This window comes from Mobula hypostoma, chromosome X2 (assembly GCF_963921235.1).
Source record: "Mobula hypostoma chromosome X2, sMobHyp1.1, whole genome shotgun sequence".
NCBI lineage: Eukaryota > Metazoa > Chordata > Chondrichthyes > Myliobatiformes > Myliobatidae > Mobula > Mobula hypostoma.
The window spans coordinates 26,403,848-26,423,894 of record NC_086129.1 but is presented as its reverse complement, the minus strand read 5'-3'; the positions used below and the strand labels follow the sequence as shown (position 1 = coordinate 26,423,894).

The 20,047-nt window shown below is 39.3% G+C and overlaps 1 protein-coding gene across 5 annotated transcripts in view; it reads right to left on the bottom strand.

Annotated features, from left to right (window-relative positions):
- Positions 1-20,047, bottom strand: part of LOC134340801 (endothelial cell-selective adhesion molecule-like) — a 186,842-nt gene that overhangs the window by 120,339 nt on the left and 46,456 nt on the right. The window contains exon 1 of one of the 5 annotated variants that reach the window (XM_063038329.1): positions 9,170-11,428. The exons of 3 other annotated variants lie outside the window; for them this stretch is intronic. The gene's annotated coding sequence lies outside the window, so the exon portion shown is untranslated. Of the gene's footprint in view, positions 1-1,685; positions 2,565-9,169; positions 11,429-20,047 lie in introns of those variants that run through there. One more of the 5 variants, XM_063038330.1, reaches the window with a different exon arrangement.

Here is a 20,047-nt window from a genome sequence, read left to right as displayed (position 1 = left end):
GGATAATGTTAGAGGCTGGGAGGTGAGAGGTACAAGAGCTAAAGGCCTTATTTCCAAGAGGGTTACAGTGGACATAACTCACTTGTTCAAGAGAGGGAGATAAAAAGGAAGTATTCGACGAGCATCTATTTGTTGGTAAGATGCCAGAGTCTATAAATTTAGGAAGAAATAAGTAGTCATTTGGAGCTTAGCCATTTGTGAGATGGGCTTGAATGAGGGGGGCATAACTACAAAATAAGGGAGAGTCATTTAAAACGTATAGTGAATCTCTTTATATCTCTACCCCAGAGTGTTGTGAAGTTGAGATTATTGGGGATATTTAAAGAGGCAGAAGATATATTTTTGGAATGTCAGGGAATTGAGGCCTGTATGGAATTGGCAGTGAAATGGAGTTGCAGCCTGGATGCAACTATGAATGGTTCAGCTATGAATGGTTGGACTGAGCTTGAGGGGCCGAGTGGCCTAGTCCTGCTCCTGTTTTCTTGCGTACTGTACAATGGCATGTCCTCACTACTGCAAGCACAAATAAGCACTCTGCTCCTGCAAATATGATTCCACACCTTACAGAATCTGTTGATGTGAAAAGTATGGAACACGGGCACTTCCATATTACTGTTTGACTCTAACTAAATACACCAGCTGCAGGAGATAGCACCAACATTTTTGCTATTATACTGTATACAATTCTCTAATCTTTGTTCCTGGTAGTTTTTCCATCCGGATCATTCAATGTCTAAATAAACACAAAACTCTGCTGATTTTTTACTACATTGCAAAGAAATGGCTATTTTACCGTCTCCTTACCCATTCCTTCCTCTTGCATCATCACTCATGACATGAGAAAACGCATAGAATCCAGGATATGCACCTCATCCCATGAAGAGACCCCTGTATATTTGTATCATGCTTTCAGTGTGGTATAACGTTGAGATCACATTTTAAAGATGTCAGACATTTAATGTCTGAGTAACCAAACGAGGAATGAAAGTCATACGCAATATCACACAAGTAAATGCAACTTGGTCACATCTTCCACTTTATTCACAATATCTTGAAAATAAGTCGAGTAAAACACCCGTCAATCTTCCAGAGTTTTCAGGTTCCTCAATCAGCTCATTAATGGGCCTAAACTGCTTTAACATTAAACTTTGCATAGTTCAAGAGTCTCAGGTAAGATCTAAACTGGAAATTAAACCATAATGATTGCCATTTGTGCTCTTTTGAAAATATTTAAGCAATTTTGTGCAATATCCAAATAACTTAAAGTTAACCATTCACTAAAGTTGTGGCTTAAATAATTGTCATTTACCTGGTTAAAAATTAAACTGGACATTGTCAAAAGTAACTCTTGACAGTTTTGTATCATTGGTCAGTGTCAAAAGAAGGTTAAAATTGAATCTTAAAAAAGTCCATAATTAGGCCTACTTTCCCTGATCATTAATTCACATCAATTGGCAGCTGTAATCTAAATAGGAAACACTTTGTACAATTCAATGCAGTTTAAATCAATCCCTTTTAAAACCTTTGACTGAAGTAATGTTAATTTACTAAGTTCAATGCCCTAAGCTTTGATAAATGGTATTTGGACACAGTTATTTGATCAATACAAGGAATAATCATGTCGATCATTCCAGCACTGTGTGGAGCTATTAACATATTTTTCTACAGAAATGGTTTGCTATTACCTTCTTCTTGGCAGTGTCTTTACAAGACAGGTGACCCCAGCCACGATTAACACTCTTCAGTGATCGTCAGCCTGGTGTCAGTGGTCGCATAACCAGGATTTGCGATCTGCACCGGCTACTCGTACGACCATCCACCACCTGCTCCCATGGCTTCATGTGACCCTGATCAGGGGGCCAAGCAGGTGCTTCACCTTGCACAAAGGTGACCTGCAGGCTAGTGGAGGGAAGGAGTGCCTTACACCTCCTTTGGTAGAGATGCATCTCCACCCTGCCACCCATAGTTAGGTAGTAAATAGAAATCAGAATGCAAAATATTGTGTTGCAGTTACAGAGAAAGTGCAGTACTTATAGGCTTTAATTTTATTAGAAGCATCAGGACATAAATTCATAATTATATTATATATAATTGCTACTACACTTTTCTGAGAGAGATTTAAATCTAAGATGTTTTCCAAAATGTCCATTGGATATGGGTATGGAAAATTAGGGGAAACAGTAATTAAAAAGCTTCTAATCTGTAAATATCTAAAAAAGTGAGATCTGGGTAAGTTATATTTATTAGAGAGTTGATCAAAAGACATAAAACAATTATCCAAAAATAGATTGCGAAAAGATATTATACCTTTGGTTTTCCAATCAAAGTAAGCTTGATCCATCGTGGAAGGTTGAAATAGAAAATTTGATATAATGGGACTTGCTAGAATAAATTGATTAAACCCAAAAAATCTTTGGAATTGAAACCATATACATAAAGTATGCTTAACTATTGGGTTATTCATTTGTTTATATAATTTAAAAGAAGTAAAAGGAAGTGAAGTTCCTAAAACCGAACCCAAGGAAAACCCTTGTAATGAATTAGATTCAAGATTTACCCAATGAGGGTTTAAAGATACGTCCAAATCTCGTAACCAAAATTTTAAATATCGAATATTAATTGCCCAGTAATAAAATCTAAAATTCGGGAGGGCGAGCCCCCCCTCTTTTTTAGATTTCTGTAGATACCTTTTACCTAACCTAGGATTTTTATTCTGCCAAATATATGAGGAAATTTTTGAATCTACATTATCAAAAAAAGATTTTGGGATGAAAATTGTCCTGATGCTTCTAATAAAATTAAAGCTGACTGGGAAAGAGAACTTGAGATTAATATACCAACTGAGAAATGGGAAAAAATTCTTCAGTTGGTGAATTCATCCTCTGTGTGTGCTAAGCATAGGTTGATACAGTTTAAAGTAGTGCAGAGGGCTCATATGTCCAAAGATAAACTATCTCGTTATTACTCTTATATTAATCCAATATGTGACAGATGTCATTTCAAGATAGCTTCTTTAACTCACATGTTTTGGTCATGTCTCTTGTTGAAAAAATATTGGAAAGATATTTTTGATATTATTTCAACGGTCCTAAACATAGACTTACAACCTCATCCAATTACTGCTATCTTTGGACTACCAATGATAGACTTAAATAATTTAACCTCTTCATCACGAAGGATGATTACATTTCTTACTTTAATGGCTAGAAGGTCCATTTTGTTGAATTGGAAAGAGATTAACCCTCCTAAGGTATTTCATTGGTTTTCACAAACTATGGTGTGTTTGAATTTGGAGAAAATTAGAAGTGCAGTTTATGACCCTTCCATTAAGTTTGAAAAAACTTGGAGGCCATTCATTCAGCATTTTCATTTGATGTAAGTTGATCATTTCCAAACTTGTTTTATCTCTCTGTACTGTTGTTGGAGGGGAATGGAGTCGTCGGCACTAAGGTTTTCTTCTTTTCCATTTTTAAGTTGTTAGTTTTGCCCAGGTCTTTTAGTTTAGTTGATTAATCTTGTTTTTCTTTGGGGATGGGGTTTGTTTTTTTTTCTTTTCCATGATTTTTTTTAAAGTTTTTTTTTGATTTGTATTATCCGTTGTCAGTTCTACATGATTGGGAGGTTTGTTAACTTACACTATTTGATTTTACAATTACTTTTCTTAAGTGTAACTATATATCTCCTACTATTTGTATTATTGCTATGTTTTGTTTCTATATTTTGAAATTAATAAAAAGATTGAAAAAGAAAGAAAGTACTTATAGGCAAATAAACTGCAAGGACAGTGATGAGGAAAACTGGCAGATCAAAAGTTCAGGAGTTCATATTTCAGTGTATTAACACAAATCTAAACAGACCTTGGTCAGGTGCCATCGGATACTGAATAATTGATTGAAAAGGCATGGTTACTCTCAATTGAGCAAAAGTTTCTAAAACAACAAGAAATTAGGGACAGGAGAAAGCCATTTGACCCCTCAAGCCCTCTGATTCAGATTTCCTCTAGTCCATTGTCCTGTCCTTTCCTCATATCTTTTGATTCCTTTACTGCTTAATAATCTATCTCAACCTTAGAGCCTGAATGATCAGAGGTATGATTCTTCATCTGAAATGTTAAACCAAGGTTTTCAAGTGAACATGAAATTTCAGTATTATAAAACATAGAAATTTACAGCACATTACAGGCCCTTTGGCCCACAATGTTGTGCCAGCCATGTAACCTACTCTAGCGGCTGCCTAGAATTTCCCTAGCACTTCCCTAGAACAGAGCCCTCTGTTTTTCAAAGCTCCATATACCTAAGACCCTATTGTATCCGCTTCCACCACCGCCACCGGCAATGCGTTCCACACACCCAGTCTTTACAGTCTGACCAATATCCAAAAAAAACAGGTAAACTAGTTCTCATCTGGTTGTATAACCTTGCTGTAGGCAACCTGGGTCCTGCACTTCCTACCTAAACCCTGACTCGCTGCAAAACTATTTCATTTGTCAAACTGCATTGGTTTATACAGTGAATATCAAAAATGTAAATCTTCACAGATTGTTCCTGCTTTTTTTCTGCAATTCTGACCAACACCGAGGTGCTTTGCCATCCTATGGATGTTACTTTTTTTTTTATTATATTCCCGTAAAAGACATCTTGGCTAAGCCCTATTCAAATGAAAGTTTTCAATTCACCAAGACTAAAAACACTAAAGTTACTAAAGATGCCACAAAATGCAATTTTAAAATTTATGTTCTTAAAATGTTGAAGAATTAACCTGGATAAAATGTCAACTGGAAGATACCATGGAACTGCTTGTACCTTGTATCTTGTTGCACCATTGATATTAGTCCAATCACTTCAATTAATTAGTTTCAGTGTAGGGCCTACTGTAATTTAAACAAACTTACTTGACCTCAGCTCAAAGAATCCAGCCATGCGAATGAAGTTTGGTACAAAATATTCTGGTCTGGCTCAATGTGTCCTGCACTGGACCAGCTCATAACTTTAGCCCAGTCGGTTTCACTCAGTGTCAACAGTATCACTAGGTCCATGGCCAGGTAATGAGACGGGAGTGTTCCTCAGGATCAGAGAGCACTTTCCCAGTGGTCAGCTTCAAGGCGGCCTTGATTCACAGTCATGCATTAACACCCACCACACATCTCTCCTGGCAGTTGACATCAAATTTGACTCAGAGCTAGTGTCTGTGTAGGATATTCTACAAATAAGACTTTAAAAGATAGGAGCAGAATTAGGCCACTCAGCCCATCAAGTCTGCTCTACCATTCCTTCATAGCTGATTTATTATCCCTTTCAACCACATTCTCTTGCCTTCTTCCCATATCCTTTGATACCCTGACTAATCAAGAACCTATCAACCTCTGCTTTAAATATACCAAAGACTTGGCCTCCACAGCCATCTATGGCAATGAATTCCACAGGATCACCATCCCCTGGCTAAAGAAATACCTCCTCACCTTTGATCTAAAAGGACGTCCTTTTATTCTGAGGTTGTGCCCTCTGAATACACTCCCACTATTGGAAACATCTTCTCCAAATCCACTCTATCTCTCTAGGCCTTTCAATATTTGATAGGTTTCAATGAAATCCTCCCTCAGTCTTGTAAACTTCACTGAGTAATGGCCCAGAGCCATCAAATGCTCCTCATAGTTTAACTGTTTAATTCCCATGATCATTCGTGTGAACCTCCTTTGGACTCTCTCCAATGCCAGCACAACTTTTCTTCAAAAAGGGGCCCAAAACTGCTCACAATACTTCAAGTACAGGCTGACTGATGCCTTATAAAGCCTCAGTATTACATCATTGCTTTTATATTCTAGTCCTCTCAAAATGGATGCTATAATTGCATTTGGCTTCCTTATCACCGACTCAACCTGCAAGTTAATCTTTGGGAGTCTTCGTGCAGGATTCCCTAAATCCCTTTGCACCTCTGATTTCTGAATTTCTTTCCCTGTTCAGAAAATAGTCTACACCTTTATTCCTTCTACTAAAGTACATGACCATACACTTCCCTATACTATATACTATCTGGGACTTCTTTGCCCATTCTCCTAATCTGTTTAAGTCCTTCTGCAGACTCCCTGCTTCCTCAACACTACCTGCCCCTCCACCTATCTTCATATCATGCATAAGCTTGGCCACATAATGTATAATAGTGTACCTGGACTTTCAGAAAGCCTTTGATAAAGTCCCACATAGGAGACTAGTGGGCAAAATTAGGGCACATGGTATTGGGGCAGAGTAATGACATGGATTGAAAATGGGCTGGCTGACAGAAAACAAAGAGTAGCGATTAACGGGTCCCTTTCTGAATGGCAGGCAGTGACCAGTGGGGTACTGCAGGGTTCAGTGCTGGGACCGCAGCTGTTTACAATATATATTAATGACTTTGATGAGGGAATTAAAAGTAACATTAGCAAATTTGCTGATGACACAAAGCTGGGTGGCAGTGTGAAATGTGAGGAGGATGTATGAGAATGCAGAGCGACTTGGACAGGCTGGGTGAGTGGGCAGATGCATGGCAGATGCAGTTCAATGTGGATAAATGTGAGGTTATCCACTTTGGTGGTAAGAGCAGGAAGGCAGATTATTATCTAAATGGAGTCAAGTTAGAAAAAGGGGAAGCACAACGAGATCTAGGTGTCCTTGTACATCAGTCACTGAAAGCAAGCATGCAAGTACAGCAGGCAGTGAAGAAAGCTAATGGCATGCTGGCCTTCATAACAAGGGGAATTGAGTATAAGAGCAAAGAGGTCCTTCTGCAGCTGTACAGGGCCCTGATGAGACCACACCTGGAGCACTGTGTGCAGTTTTGGTTTCCAAATTTGAGGAAGGACATTCTTGCTATTGAGGGAGTGCAGCGTAGGTTCACAAGGTTAATTCCCGGGGTGGCGGGACTGTCATATGTCGGAAGATTGGAGCGACTGGGCTTGTATACACTGGAATTTAGAAGGCTGAGAGGGGATCTTATTGAAACATATAAGATTATTAAGGGATGGGACACGCTGGAGGCAGGAGGCATGTTCCCGCTGATGGGTGAGTCCAGAACCAGAGGCCACAATTTAAGAATAAGGGGAAATCCATTTAGAACGGAGTTGAGGAAAAACTTTTTCACCCAGAGAGTGGTGGATGTATGGAATGCTCTGCCCCAGAAGGCTGTGGAGGGCAAGTCTCTGGATGCTTTCAAGAAAGAGATGAATAGAGCTCTTAAAGATAGCGGAATCAACGGTTATGGGGATAAGGCAGGAACTGGATACTGATTATGGATGATCAGCCATGATCACAGTGAATGGCGGTGCTGGCTCAAAGGGCTGAATGGTCTACTCCTGCACCCATTGTCTATAATGCGAAAGGAAGTGATCCCAACACCAAACACTGCAGAACACCACTAGTTACCGGCAGGCAACCAGAAAAGGCCCCTTTATTCCAACTCTCTCTCCTGACAGTCAGCTATTCTGCTACCCATGCTAGTATCTTTCCCATAATACCATGCATGGGCTCCTATCTTATTTAGCAGCCTTGTGAAAGGCCTTCTGAACATCCAAGTAAAGGAAGTAATGCCTGTTATTTCTTCAAAGAATTCCAACAGAATTGTCAAGCAAGATTTCCCCTTAAGGAAACCATGCTGACTTCAGCCTATTTTATCATGTGCCTCCAACCTCCAAGTACCCTGAAACACCATCCTTAATAATGGACTCCAACATCTGAAGTTGGTCTAACTGGCCTATAGACTCCTGTCCATTGCTTCCCTCCCTTCTTAAAGAGGCATGACATTTGCCTCCAGATTGTTTTGGGATACAAAATTATACAGGACTTCAAGCCTGGGTTTTAATTTTTATTCTCAAGCAGACTTTTAAACCTTGTAGGTATTCTTTGGGTGAGGCGACTTCTGGCTGCTCTAGTGGTTATTGTTAAAATACCAGGGGGATTACAGGGAGTCATTATAACTGCATTAAATTATCAAACAAATACAGTGTGTATTTATGCTGATAGGTGATTACATTCATTGTTTTATAAATATCAGTACTAAAAAAATGCTCATTTATCTCACTGCCGGTTCCACCACAGAATGGTTGCTAATGCAACAAATAGTTCAAAAGTGGATGATGTGAAATGTTTTTGAGATGAACAACCTAATAACTGACCATACAAATGAAGTATAATTGTATAGCTTTGGACCTCGGAGGTACGGAAGCCAACTGCTCAGTATAAATATTGCACATTGTAAGGTTACAAAAAAAATATGGAGTTGCACCTTATAGAGGAGAAATGCCTTTGGTTCAGTACATTCACTGACAAAACAGCAGTCTCTCTTGCTTACTGCCCATTATGCCACTGGCATTTAGGGCAGCAATGAAGGTCCTCCATCTCAGTCTGTCTATATAGCTGCACACAGATACAGAAGGATTCTTCATTGCTGTTACGATAACAATTTTCTTTTACCAGTCAGGGTTGTCAGCCCTGAGCGGAAACCCCGACCCTGGGGGACCGGTGGACCACTCTTAGTCTGGGCGCTACCCTTTGACCTGTTTGACATGGGTGACCCTTCCAACAGCCAAAGCACAAAGCCCCGACTCCAGCCAACAAGGCTCTCCGGGTTATTGGGGTGTGCAAGGCTCCAAACCCAACAACAAGGTCGTGGTTGTCCTCTCTTCAGGAGAACTAGATATATTGTAGGAATTCAGTTTCATACTGTGAGTATAATGTCAAATCAGTGACGTAAATTGATCTTGGGGTTCTGAGGCAATGCCAGCAGTCAAGGGTCCTTTATCAGACAAAACATGAGAGAGGAGCAAAATTGCAAGCAGCAGAGGGACAAATGAAGAATGATTGCTGACAATAAGACTGCTCGGGCTCTGAACAATATACATGATAATGCATTCCTGGTACAGGCAGAGTACATAACATATAATAGAGCTACATGCTTATTGTTTAGCTTCCTTCTTTTCAATTCACACAGCAAATTTCCAGTTTAAATTATACTATGCATTACTTTTGGGCTGGGAATTTCCTGAATTTAAACTTCCCCTGCAAGCTCGCTACACCCCTCTGTCTTATTAGTCACGCTTACATTGATAGGGAATACTACCAAAGTTTTAAACTTCCTGCCATTGTAAGGAGAAAGAGTTAAAGCCTTTAAATTCAAAGGAGTGTCATGGCAAACTCACTAATTTGATGAGATCACAGCATTGCTCGTCATCTGTCTGGCTACCACCAAGGGCAGCTGTCGTTTAACCTTCATCTTCCACTGGGACTTGCTGAGAGTAAGCACATAGACCTGTTCTCATCTTTGAGGTCATATCCCTTGTCATCCGCCACTTTGTTTGCCCCCTGTCGGCAGGGGAAAATGAGTGGGCGTATAGCTCCACAATGCGCTAATCCCTCACTGATGGATGAGCTTTGTTATCTGTTGTTCAAGGACATTCAGATACAAAATGGGAATGATCATGGGGTTGACACACACCCAGGGCCTGAGCCACCTAATTGGTCGTTAGGAAACAGAGAGACAGAGAGAGAGAGAACAGATAAGACTGCTGTTAAAGGTGCAGTAGGGTACCTGTCTAGAGAACTTAACTTGGCAAACTATGAAGGCCATGAAATCAGAAAAAGAAAGAGGCTGAAACAGGAGGAAAGTATTTTTTGACTGTCGTTTTAATAAAGAGGAAAATACTATACTCAAATTCAAATCATTAAACAGAGTTTAAATATGCCAATATGTCTGGTTTCTTTCCGCCTCACTTGATAAATGGTGGAACACTTCATACGGGCCAGAGCAATTTCATGTTAGCAGCCCATATTAAATGTAAGTATTAGTCAAGCATCAGAGAAGTGGTAAAAGGGCTGCTACTATTTTATCAATATACCCGCACAAAAGGAGGGAAACCAGGGTTTGTAGTATCCATCTCTGGACCCTCACTCAAAATGTACATGTGTGGACACAGAAGGGTTGTCTCCATCCCCCTCAGTAATCAAAAAGACACCCTTCATGTGCTGAAAAGTAACCATTGGTGAGATAAGAGTCTGCAGGACTCAAAGTGACTGACGTCAATTGAGGCAAAGTAACTCCCTCCTGCTCCCCACAGACTGAAAGCTTTCTTAGAAGAGCTTTTCTGAAAATAGAAAGCCTAGCCAAGTTCGAATGCCAAGCACAATGTGCTCATCACAAGAGTTTGGGCTCATACTTTGCTCTTGAATCTAGCTTAGTTTTTCTTGAGAATTCTCCAGAGTTAGCAACATTGAGCCGAGCCACCATCAGCAATAGCATAATGATTCAGTAAGCAGGACAAGGTAGACAATCCATCCATTTGATGAAAGAATTCTAGCTGCATCAAATGCTGTTGAACTGCTAAACTCTACAGTATAATACCCAAGGTCACATTCAGGCCAAATTATATGTTCCTCAGTTAGATATGAATCTGAAATTTGTGATGTTGCATTTGCATAGAGGGAACACCTTACCCAGTTTAGGTCGGCATTTCCTTTCCAAGTGTTTACTACATGTCTTTTCTTTCCCTCTCCCATACAATTTGCTTCCTTTCATTGTCTGGTGGACCGACTGCTGATGAAGTGCGCGGCCATGGCAGACTCTGTGACCTCATCTGCAGCCCTTTTTCATATAGAAAAGCAGACCGTGCAAGCAAACAAACTGACCTTGAAAAGGGCAGCTGGTTTGAGCCTGATTAAGCCATTTCCCCAACACTCATGTCCTTGCACAATACAATGGGAAAACAGGGAATGGCAGTCAGGTGCAGGAATTCTGATAGCTTTGTTCTCCTCACACACAGCTGACTGGAGCTCCTCCAGATGTCTTTGGAAACAAACCAATCTCAAGATACAGGCCTACAGCTTATGTCACAGTTACACAGCTTTTTTAAAAATTCTACTTGATTGAGCTTGTTTGATAACATCGGAAATATCATATATCACACTCATATTATTGACCCCTCCCACCCTCTGCATGAACTGTTTGTTCTTCTGCCATCAGGCAAACGTTACAGGAGCATCAAAACTAAAACCACAAGGCTACTAAACAGCTCCCTCCCACAGGCAGTCAGACTGCTAAATAGCTGCTCTACCTGACTCTGCTTTGGACACTTTTAACTTGCACTGGACACTTATAACTGATTTTAACTGACATGTGGCTGTTGTGTTTTACTATTTATTGTTATGTTTATTATTTAGTGTTGCTTTTGTTATGTTATGATTGCACTGCTCCTGAGAAACGCTGTCTCATTCTGCCCTGCAGAGCTGATGTACGGTTAGTATGACAATAAAGTTTTCAAATCTTGGAAAATTAATACATTTCTCATATTAACCCTCAAACTACACATTACGGGCAAATGGAACATGCCATTTGTATCATTTTCAAATGGAGTGGAACAAAGAGTCATAAAGCATGGAGACAGGCCTTTCTGCCCATTACGACATCCGTGTGCCCATTTATGCTCATTTATAGAAGACAGAACAGTACAACACAAGGAAAGCTCATTCAGCCCATGATGAATGCTGAACTAATTAAACTGATGATGCCCAATTAAATTAATACTTTCTGCCTGCACATGGTCCATATCCCTCCACTCTCTGTATATTTACGTGCCTATCCAAGAGCCCCTTAAACGCCTCACACATCCCACTTTATTTTCCTCACCTTCTCATCACCATCTCCCCACCCACCTCAAGATTTTACCACTATGCATGTTAATTTACAGCTGCCGATTCACCTAGCAACACACACGTTTGTGATGTAGGAGAAAACCAAGGAGAAACCAGCACATTAACAGGAGGAATACGTGGACTCTGACGCAAGTACTACATGTAATTTGTGACTTTTCCCCAAAATATCCCATTTAGCTTAGAATACTTGACTAATTCACAAGAAAGCAGCATCACTCTTCAAGGATCCTCACCACCCAGCCCATGCTCTCTTCCTCTGCTGTCATCAGAAAGGAACAGGAGCCTCAGGACTCACACCACCAGGTTCAGGAATAGTTATTACCCCTCAACCATCAGGCTCTTGAACCAGAGAGGATAACTTCACTCACCTCAAAAATGAACTGCTCCCACAACCTATGGACTCACTTTCCAGTATTCCTCATCTCATGTTCTCGATATTTATTGTTTTTTCTCCCCATTTGTATTTGCATAGTCTGTAGTCTTTTGCACATTGGTTGCTTGCCCATCCTGTTAATTGCGGACTTTCATTATTCTATTGTTTCTTGGATTTATTGTGTATGCCCACAAGAAAATGAATCTCAGCGTGGCATTATGTGCACTTTGATAAACAAGTTGTCTTTGAACTTTGAATTGGACTGCCTGATGAATGGGTTCTGAGGAGAACTTGGACGGGGAAGCTGAATGCAAAGTACTCAATAAGTTGCATGTCTGGAAGATGTTTTAGACCCAGGTATGTTTGTTTTGATATAAACTTAAATTAGCTATTCACTCCTTTAAACAAGAAGCACTGGGACTATATTTAGGGTTGAGTGGTTCAGTATCAAAATACTGTACACATATCTGAAACCCACAAGTTTGAATGCCATGATAGTGACTGGAAATTTTCAATAAATTCAACATAGCTTTAAGGTAAGAAGAGAAATACTTAAAAGAGAGCTGATGGGCAAACTTATCAGAGAGGATGATGGGTATATGGAACAAGCCATCAGAGGTGGTGGTAGAGACAGGTACAATTAGTGTTTAAAAACATTTGGATAGGAAAGGAATGGAAGGATATGGGCCAAATGTGGAAAAGGTGGATTATCATAGATAGGTTCAGGTTGGATTAAGATAAATAGGTATCTCATTCAGCATAAACAGGTTGGGTCAAATGGCCAACCTACCTGTACAATGGCATGAAAATCAGCTCAGATATTAGTCTCAGCAATGTTGGCTATGAAGCTACTGGATTGTTATGAAGCACCTAGAAGCTCTCACATCCTTCAGTGGTCAACCAAGATGTGACTTCACAGCCACCCATGTGGTGAACTCTTAATTATCCTGGGAAGCAATTGGCAATGAACAATCAATACTTTGTCAGTGATACCCATGTTCCATGAATGAATAAGTGAGTGAGTAATGGAGTCTGAAGCACTGTTTAGGACATATGTCAGATTAATAACCACGATTATACTGTCCATACACCACACATTCGCACTGTGTTTGCTATTTTACCTTGTAAAATGACTTTGCTTCATGCAATGGGAGCAGGTTCTTTGTGCTGCTATGAAGGGTATTTAATTTCACATTTCCCGTCTATGTTAGACTCCCGCATTATCCTTTTCTTTCGTGATGCTTTATGGATATCGTGACTTCTCAGAGCACTGCTCTGGCAGCTTTCCCAGACTAGGATAAGAATTACATTGGCAGGTTTTTGGTTCCTCAGGAAGGAGTCAGGTTCAAACTACGCTCAACATCAAAGCTGCGACTAATGGTCTCAGAATTGTGCAAGGGTCGAGGCAGTGGCTTTGGAGCATCATTGGAAAGGGAGGAGGAGGGAACTATTTGCTGCTGCAGTCACAACTCCAGGGACTTGGGTTCAGTTTTGCGTGGTCTCCCTGTGATCATGTGGGTTCCCATTGGTGTTCTGGTTTCCTACAACATGCCAGATACATGCAGCTTGGTAGCTAAATGACCACTGAAATTTGTTCCCAGTGTGTAGGTAAGTGGTAGGTTCTGAGGGGAGTTGATGTGGGGCAGAAAGAGAATGGAATTAGCCTAGAATTGCTACAAATGGATGCCTGAAGGTTGGTATGGACTATGTGGGCCAAGAGACCTGCTTTTTAGCTGGATGGCTTGAATAACTTCTGAATTCTATGACTAAAATTCTCTAGCAAATCATGTAATGCACTGAGGATCAGGATGTAGACAATGGTGCTGCTATTATAAACCTGAAAATGCTCACTCACTGTTAGATAGACTGTTTGACAAAGCATCAGAAAGCTGCCATTGTGGGTTCCTTCCATTGCAAGACAGTTTTTTTTAAAAAATGTGGTAAAATAAGCTCAATTCAAATTCCTTCATAATTATGTTGTTGTTACCAAAATCCATCTTTATTTTATTTCTGTTTAATGTAAATTATTGGATACCTCTTAAAATCAAAAAAATATTAATTATTTTTCTAAATCTCAGAACAGTATATAGCAACAGACTTAAGGGAACTCTTCATTATAGAACAAAGTGAAATGAAATTAATATGATACAATCATCTGTGGGTCTGTGACATAAACACTGGTCTTTTGAGGGTTAATTAAGGAGGTGATCACTTCTAATGTCACTTTATATACAGTAATGTTATTTTTTTTAATATTTTACTTTAGTAAAATGCCGCCTCATTGCCCCAGGGTCGTGAGAAAAACAGTGGGCAAGTTTCCCAACAGTAACAGAACTTACATCAGTACAAAAAGCAAACATACCAGTGTCAAGCAGTAAGTTTCCATAATATGTCACCAGTATGTGGTGGAGACACACAAAGGTTTGACTGTCCCCAACTTCATTTATCCCAGATACACTTCCTCAGGAAAATTTCTGCATATATACACACAATAACATATACATTGGATTCTGGTTAATTGGGACACATCAGGACCAATACATTTTGGCCCAACTGTCAGTTAGCCAAACTTTCATGGAAATAGTTAAAAAGGTATATGAAAAAACATTTAACTGAGTAACAAATAATGCATATAAATGGATGCAGAACAAATTAGGACAAAATCAACAATACTGTGCATTAATTCCTAATAGTTATCATTGGAGCAATTAATGCAGTATATTTTTGATTGACTGTAAACAAAATCAACGCAGCCAGCTAGTGCAGATAATGGACTGCCTTCATACAAGGTTTTCAACTATTGTATCCTACAAATCTTCATCTTCATTGCAACATTCAAGATGATTGTCGCTACCTTGAAATTCTTCGTAGTTCCTAACTTGTTTAAGTAATGAAATCATTTCATTTTCACAACCTGGTCGATTTTAGCATCTCCAAGCCTGAACGCTTGAAACCATGGTGGGCAGCACAGTTCTGAATTGTCTTACTGCTTATTTCTTGCCAACTATCAGTGACAAAGTTCACTGCTTTTTGAACACAAACACACGCAACTGGTGCTATTTAAAAATTGTTCACTCTAAGGCAGACACTCAATGATTCAGGAGCAGTTTCTTCTCCTCTGCCATCTGAACCCATGAACACTACCTCACTTTTTTATTTCTATTTTGCACTACTATAAATATATAAATAAATATATACACACACACTATATAATATATATACATATATATACACACACACTTACTGAAATTCATGTTTTTTTTCTCTATTATGTATTGCATTATACTGCTACTGCAAAGACAACAATTTTCACAACATATGCTGGTGATATTAAACCGGATTCTGATTCATATTTCAGATCAAGCTTCTCTGACAATACCTCAGGAGGTATTGTGCACTCTCATGGATGAGGTGTTAAGGTTGTGCCCAGAGTTATGAATTCCAACTAGAAACAGCTCTCTTCCAACAGTGTGCACCAGGGTTATTGGTGCATGCTTTGCATGAAATGCATCCTGCTCAGGTTCAGGCAGGAAAGGAGCCAGAATGTCTGGTCTAAATCAAGATGGGTGATAATTTTAATCATCTCTCAGCTTCAGAAATACTTAAGCAAAGGTAATTTCCTGATTGTGGAAACAAAGGAACACAATGATAGTTTGAAACGCTGTGAGGAAATGCACTGGACAATGAGCTCGGTGGGTTAGCACTGAGCAATTACAAAGCTAGGAAGGGGAAAGGGATGTAGGAATGGTTCTTGTTCCAGACACTGCCTCAAGGGTTTGAATAGTTGGTTTCTCCTCCGATCCTAATGGTAGATCTACAGATCAGGACTGTTCCAAAATAGTCCGGTGTATGAAGGTCACAAGTTGTGGGTAGTGTCGAGGATAATGAAAGAAAGTGAAATAAAATGGGAAATAATTAAATCAATGGCTTGCCATAAATTGTAACATATTCACACAGATATCCCATGTGACAGGACATAAATACTACATGGTACAAATTTTAAAACAAAAACCCAATTGCTGAACATACCCATCAGATCAGGCAGTATCCATGAAGATAGAAACTGTTTCAATTCAATTAATTTTATTGGAACTTTAAAATTTCAGACACAAGACTTTTTTTTAAATGCAGGAAAACTGGGGCAAGGAAGAATGGGAAGGTATGTGGTAGGATGGAAAGCTGGATTGCTTACTGATAAAGGAAAATATGGCAGAAAGCAAAAAGGTGGGTAGTAACACAAGAAACAAATATTTAATCAAAAGTATGCAAATAGAAATATCAGAATAATTATCAGAAACTCTTGAACTCAGTGTTAAGTCTAAGAGATTTTATGTAAATGCTGTTATTCCAAATCATGTGCAATTTAAAACTGGAAAAAAATATTCAGAAATAAAGAAAAACAGCTGCTTTTTCTTCAAGATGATGCAACCTGAAAAAGTTCCAAACTTCATAAAATACTTCAACCTTGGTGAATAAAAATAGTATATGATTTCCATCTTATTCACTTTATTTCCTAATAAAGTAATCCTTAAGCGTTTTCCTCTGAAATGGGTAATATTAATCATTTTAAAGGATTCCATTTAGTCAATATCACTTCTGTTTAATGACACTGGAGAATAGCCATTTTATAAAATAATTTTGGAGGTCAATAAACTTTAATAACTTGTGAATTTATAATATTTTCTGGAATAGCTGTGTCAATGTTTCAAATAAACTTTAACAAATACACGTTCTGATTTTAGTATCCCAGCACTAGTATAATTTTCTCACAGTGGGAGTTTCCTGGAGCCAAGGCCAGCTTGCGATGCCTCGTTATATAAAACATAGATCAATAGAGCATAGATGGACAGGTGCTTTGGCCCACAATGTTATTCCAAACTAATTAAATAGGTAATCAAATGCCCAACTAAACTAATCCCTACTGCCTACAAAACACCTATATCTTTCCATTTGCAGTACATTTATGTCCATCTCAGAGACTACGGGATGCCTTTATTGTATTTGCCTCCACCACCACCCCAGGTAGTGCATTCCTGACATCACTACCTTCGTTGTGGGGAGAAAAACTTGCCCCGCACATCTCATTTGAACTTACCCCCTCTCATTTTAAATGCATGCCCTCTAGTATTAGCCATTTCAACCCTGGGGAAAAGACACTGGCTGTCTATCGATCTATGCCTCTCATTTTCTAATAAACCTCTATTGGATCTCCCTTCAGCCTCTACCAGTCCCGAGAAAACAATTCTATTTTGTCCAAATTCTACTTATACTGTAGCTCATCCAGGGAGCATTCCAGTAAATCTCTTCTGCACCCTCTCCAAAACTTCAACAATTTTCCTATAATGGGGTGCACTCCAGATGTGCCCTAACTAGAGTTATAAAGCTGCAACATTACTTCCCAATACTTGAACACAGTTCCTCGACTAACAAAGGCAAGTATGCCATGCGCCTTCGTTACCGTCTTATCAACTAGTTTAGCCACTTTGAAAGAGTTATAGACCACAAGATAACACTGTTAAGGGTATTGTCATGAACAGTATACTATCGCTCTAGATTTGATCACATTTGGCAGGGTTAAACTCCATCTGCCATTTCTCTGCCCATATCTGCAACAGATCTATAATCAAGCTATATCCTTTGCCAGTCCTCTAATTTACTCACAACATCACCAATCTTTGTGTTGTATTCAAACTTACTAACATACCACTCTACATTTTAATCTAGGTCTTATATACAGTGGCATGCAAAAGTCTGGTCACCCAGGTCAAAATTTCTGTTACTGTGAATAGCTAAGCGAGTAAAAGATAAACTGATCTCCAAAAGGCACAAATTTAAAGATGAAACATTCTTTTCAACATTTTAAGCAAGATTAGTGTATTATATTTGTTTTGTACAATTTTAGAGTGAAAAAAAGGAAAGGAGCACTATGCAAAAGTTTGGGCACCCCAAGCGATTTGAGCTTTCAGATAACTTTTACCAAGGTCTTAGACCTTAATTAGCTTGTTAGGGCTATGGCTTGTTCACAGTCATTGTTAGGAAAGGCCAGGTGATGCAAATTTCAAAGCTTTATAAATACCCTGACTCCTCAAACATTGTCCCAACGATCAGCGGCCATGGGATCCTCTAAGCAGCTGCCAAGCAGTCTGAAAATTAAAATAACTGATGCCCACAAAGCAGGAGAAGGCTATAAGAAGATAGCAAAGCGTTTTCAGATGGCCGTTTCCTCAGTTCGTAATGTAATTAAGAAATGGCAGTTAACAGGAACAGTGGAGGTCAAGTTGAGGTCTGGAAGATCAAGAAAACATTCCAAGAGAACTGCTCGTAGGATTGCTAGAAAGGCAAATCAAAACCCCAGTTTGACTGCAAAAGACCTTCAGGAAGATTTAACAGACTCTGGAGTGGTGGTGCACTGTTCTACTGTGCAGCGACACCTGCACAAATATGACCTTCATGGAAGAGTCATCAGAAGAAAACCTTTTCTGCATCCTCACCACAAAATTCAGCGTCAGAAGTTTGCAAAGGAACATCTAAACAAGCCTGATGCATTTTGGAAACAAGTCCTGTGGACTGAAGTTAAAATAGAACTTTTTGGCAGCAATGAGCAAAGGTATGTTTGGAGAAAAAAGGGTGCAGAATTTCATGAAAAGAACACCACTCCAACTGTTAAGCATGGGGGTGGGTTGATCATGCTTTGGGCTTGTGTTGCAGCCAGTGGCACGGGGAACATTTCACTGGTAGAGGGAATAATGAATTCAATTAAATACCAGCAAATTCTAGAAGCAAACCTCACACTGTATAAAAAAGCTGAAGATGAAAAGAGGATGGCTTCTACAAAAGGATAATGATCCTAAACACACCTCAAAATCCACAATGGACTACCTCAAGAGGCACAAGCTGAAGGTTTAGCCATAGCCCTCACAGTCCCCTGACCGAAACATCATCGAGAATCTGTGGATAAACCTCAAAAGAGCAGTGTATGCAAGACGGTCCAAGAATCTCACAGAACTAGAAGCCTTTTGCAAGGAAGAATGGGCAAAAATCCCCCAGACAAGAATTGAAAGACTCTTAGCTGGCTACAGAAAGCGTTTACAAGCTGTGATACTTGCCGAAGGGGTGTTACTAAGTACTGACCATGCAGGGTGCCCAAACTTTTGCTTCAGGCCCTTTTCCCTTTTTTGTTATTTTGAAACTGTAAAAGATAGAAATAAAAAAGTAATCTTGCTTAACATATTAAAGAAATGTGTCATCTTTAACTTTATGCCTTTTGGAAATCAGGTAATCTTTTACTCGCTTAGCTATTCACTGTAACAGAAATTTTGACCAGGGGTGCCCAAACTTTTGCATGCCACTGTATACATCTCTGAGAGATCAGAGTGAGAGATACATTACCTTGTGCTCGCCTGACCTTGTTTTTCCCATCACAGCCTTTAGCCAACTGATTCCTGCAGTTTACACTCCAATACTTTAAAATAAACCCTGGGGATTGGGTAACCAATCTTAATGTTTCCACCATCAGTTTTGATATTTGAAACATACATTTTACTACAATATGACCCATGATAAATGCAAGCTGTAACTGTACACAAAACGCTAGACACATTCAGCATGGAAAGAGAAAGAGAGCCAAACTTCAGGCTGAAAATTCTTTATTAGATTTGACCTGACAATGCTGATTCTCTCTCCACATATGCTGCCTGACCTGCTGAGTTTTACAACTTTCTTGATATATTATATATACACCTAGTATCTACTGCTTTTAAATTTTCATTTACTGTTGCTGGAAAAGGTTACTTAAACAAATAGCTACTAAAATTTATTACTAAATAGGTTCCTTCAGTACCGATATTTCATTCTTAATCTTTGGGACATCCTGCACAGTACATGTCCCAACAGCAACTTCTCTGCCCCAACTCTCAGTGCGACCTCTCCCTGGGAACTCCTCCCATGCACCACCTTAAACAGCTTCACTAAAATACTTACTTATTATCACTTTGTTGTC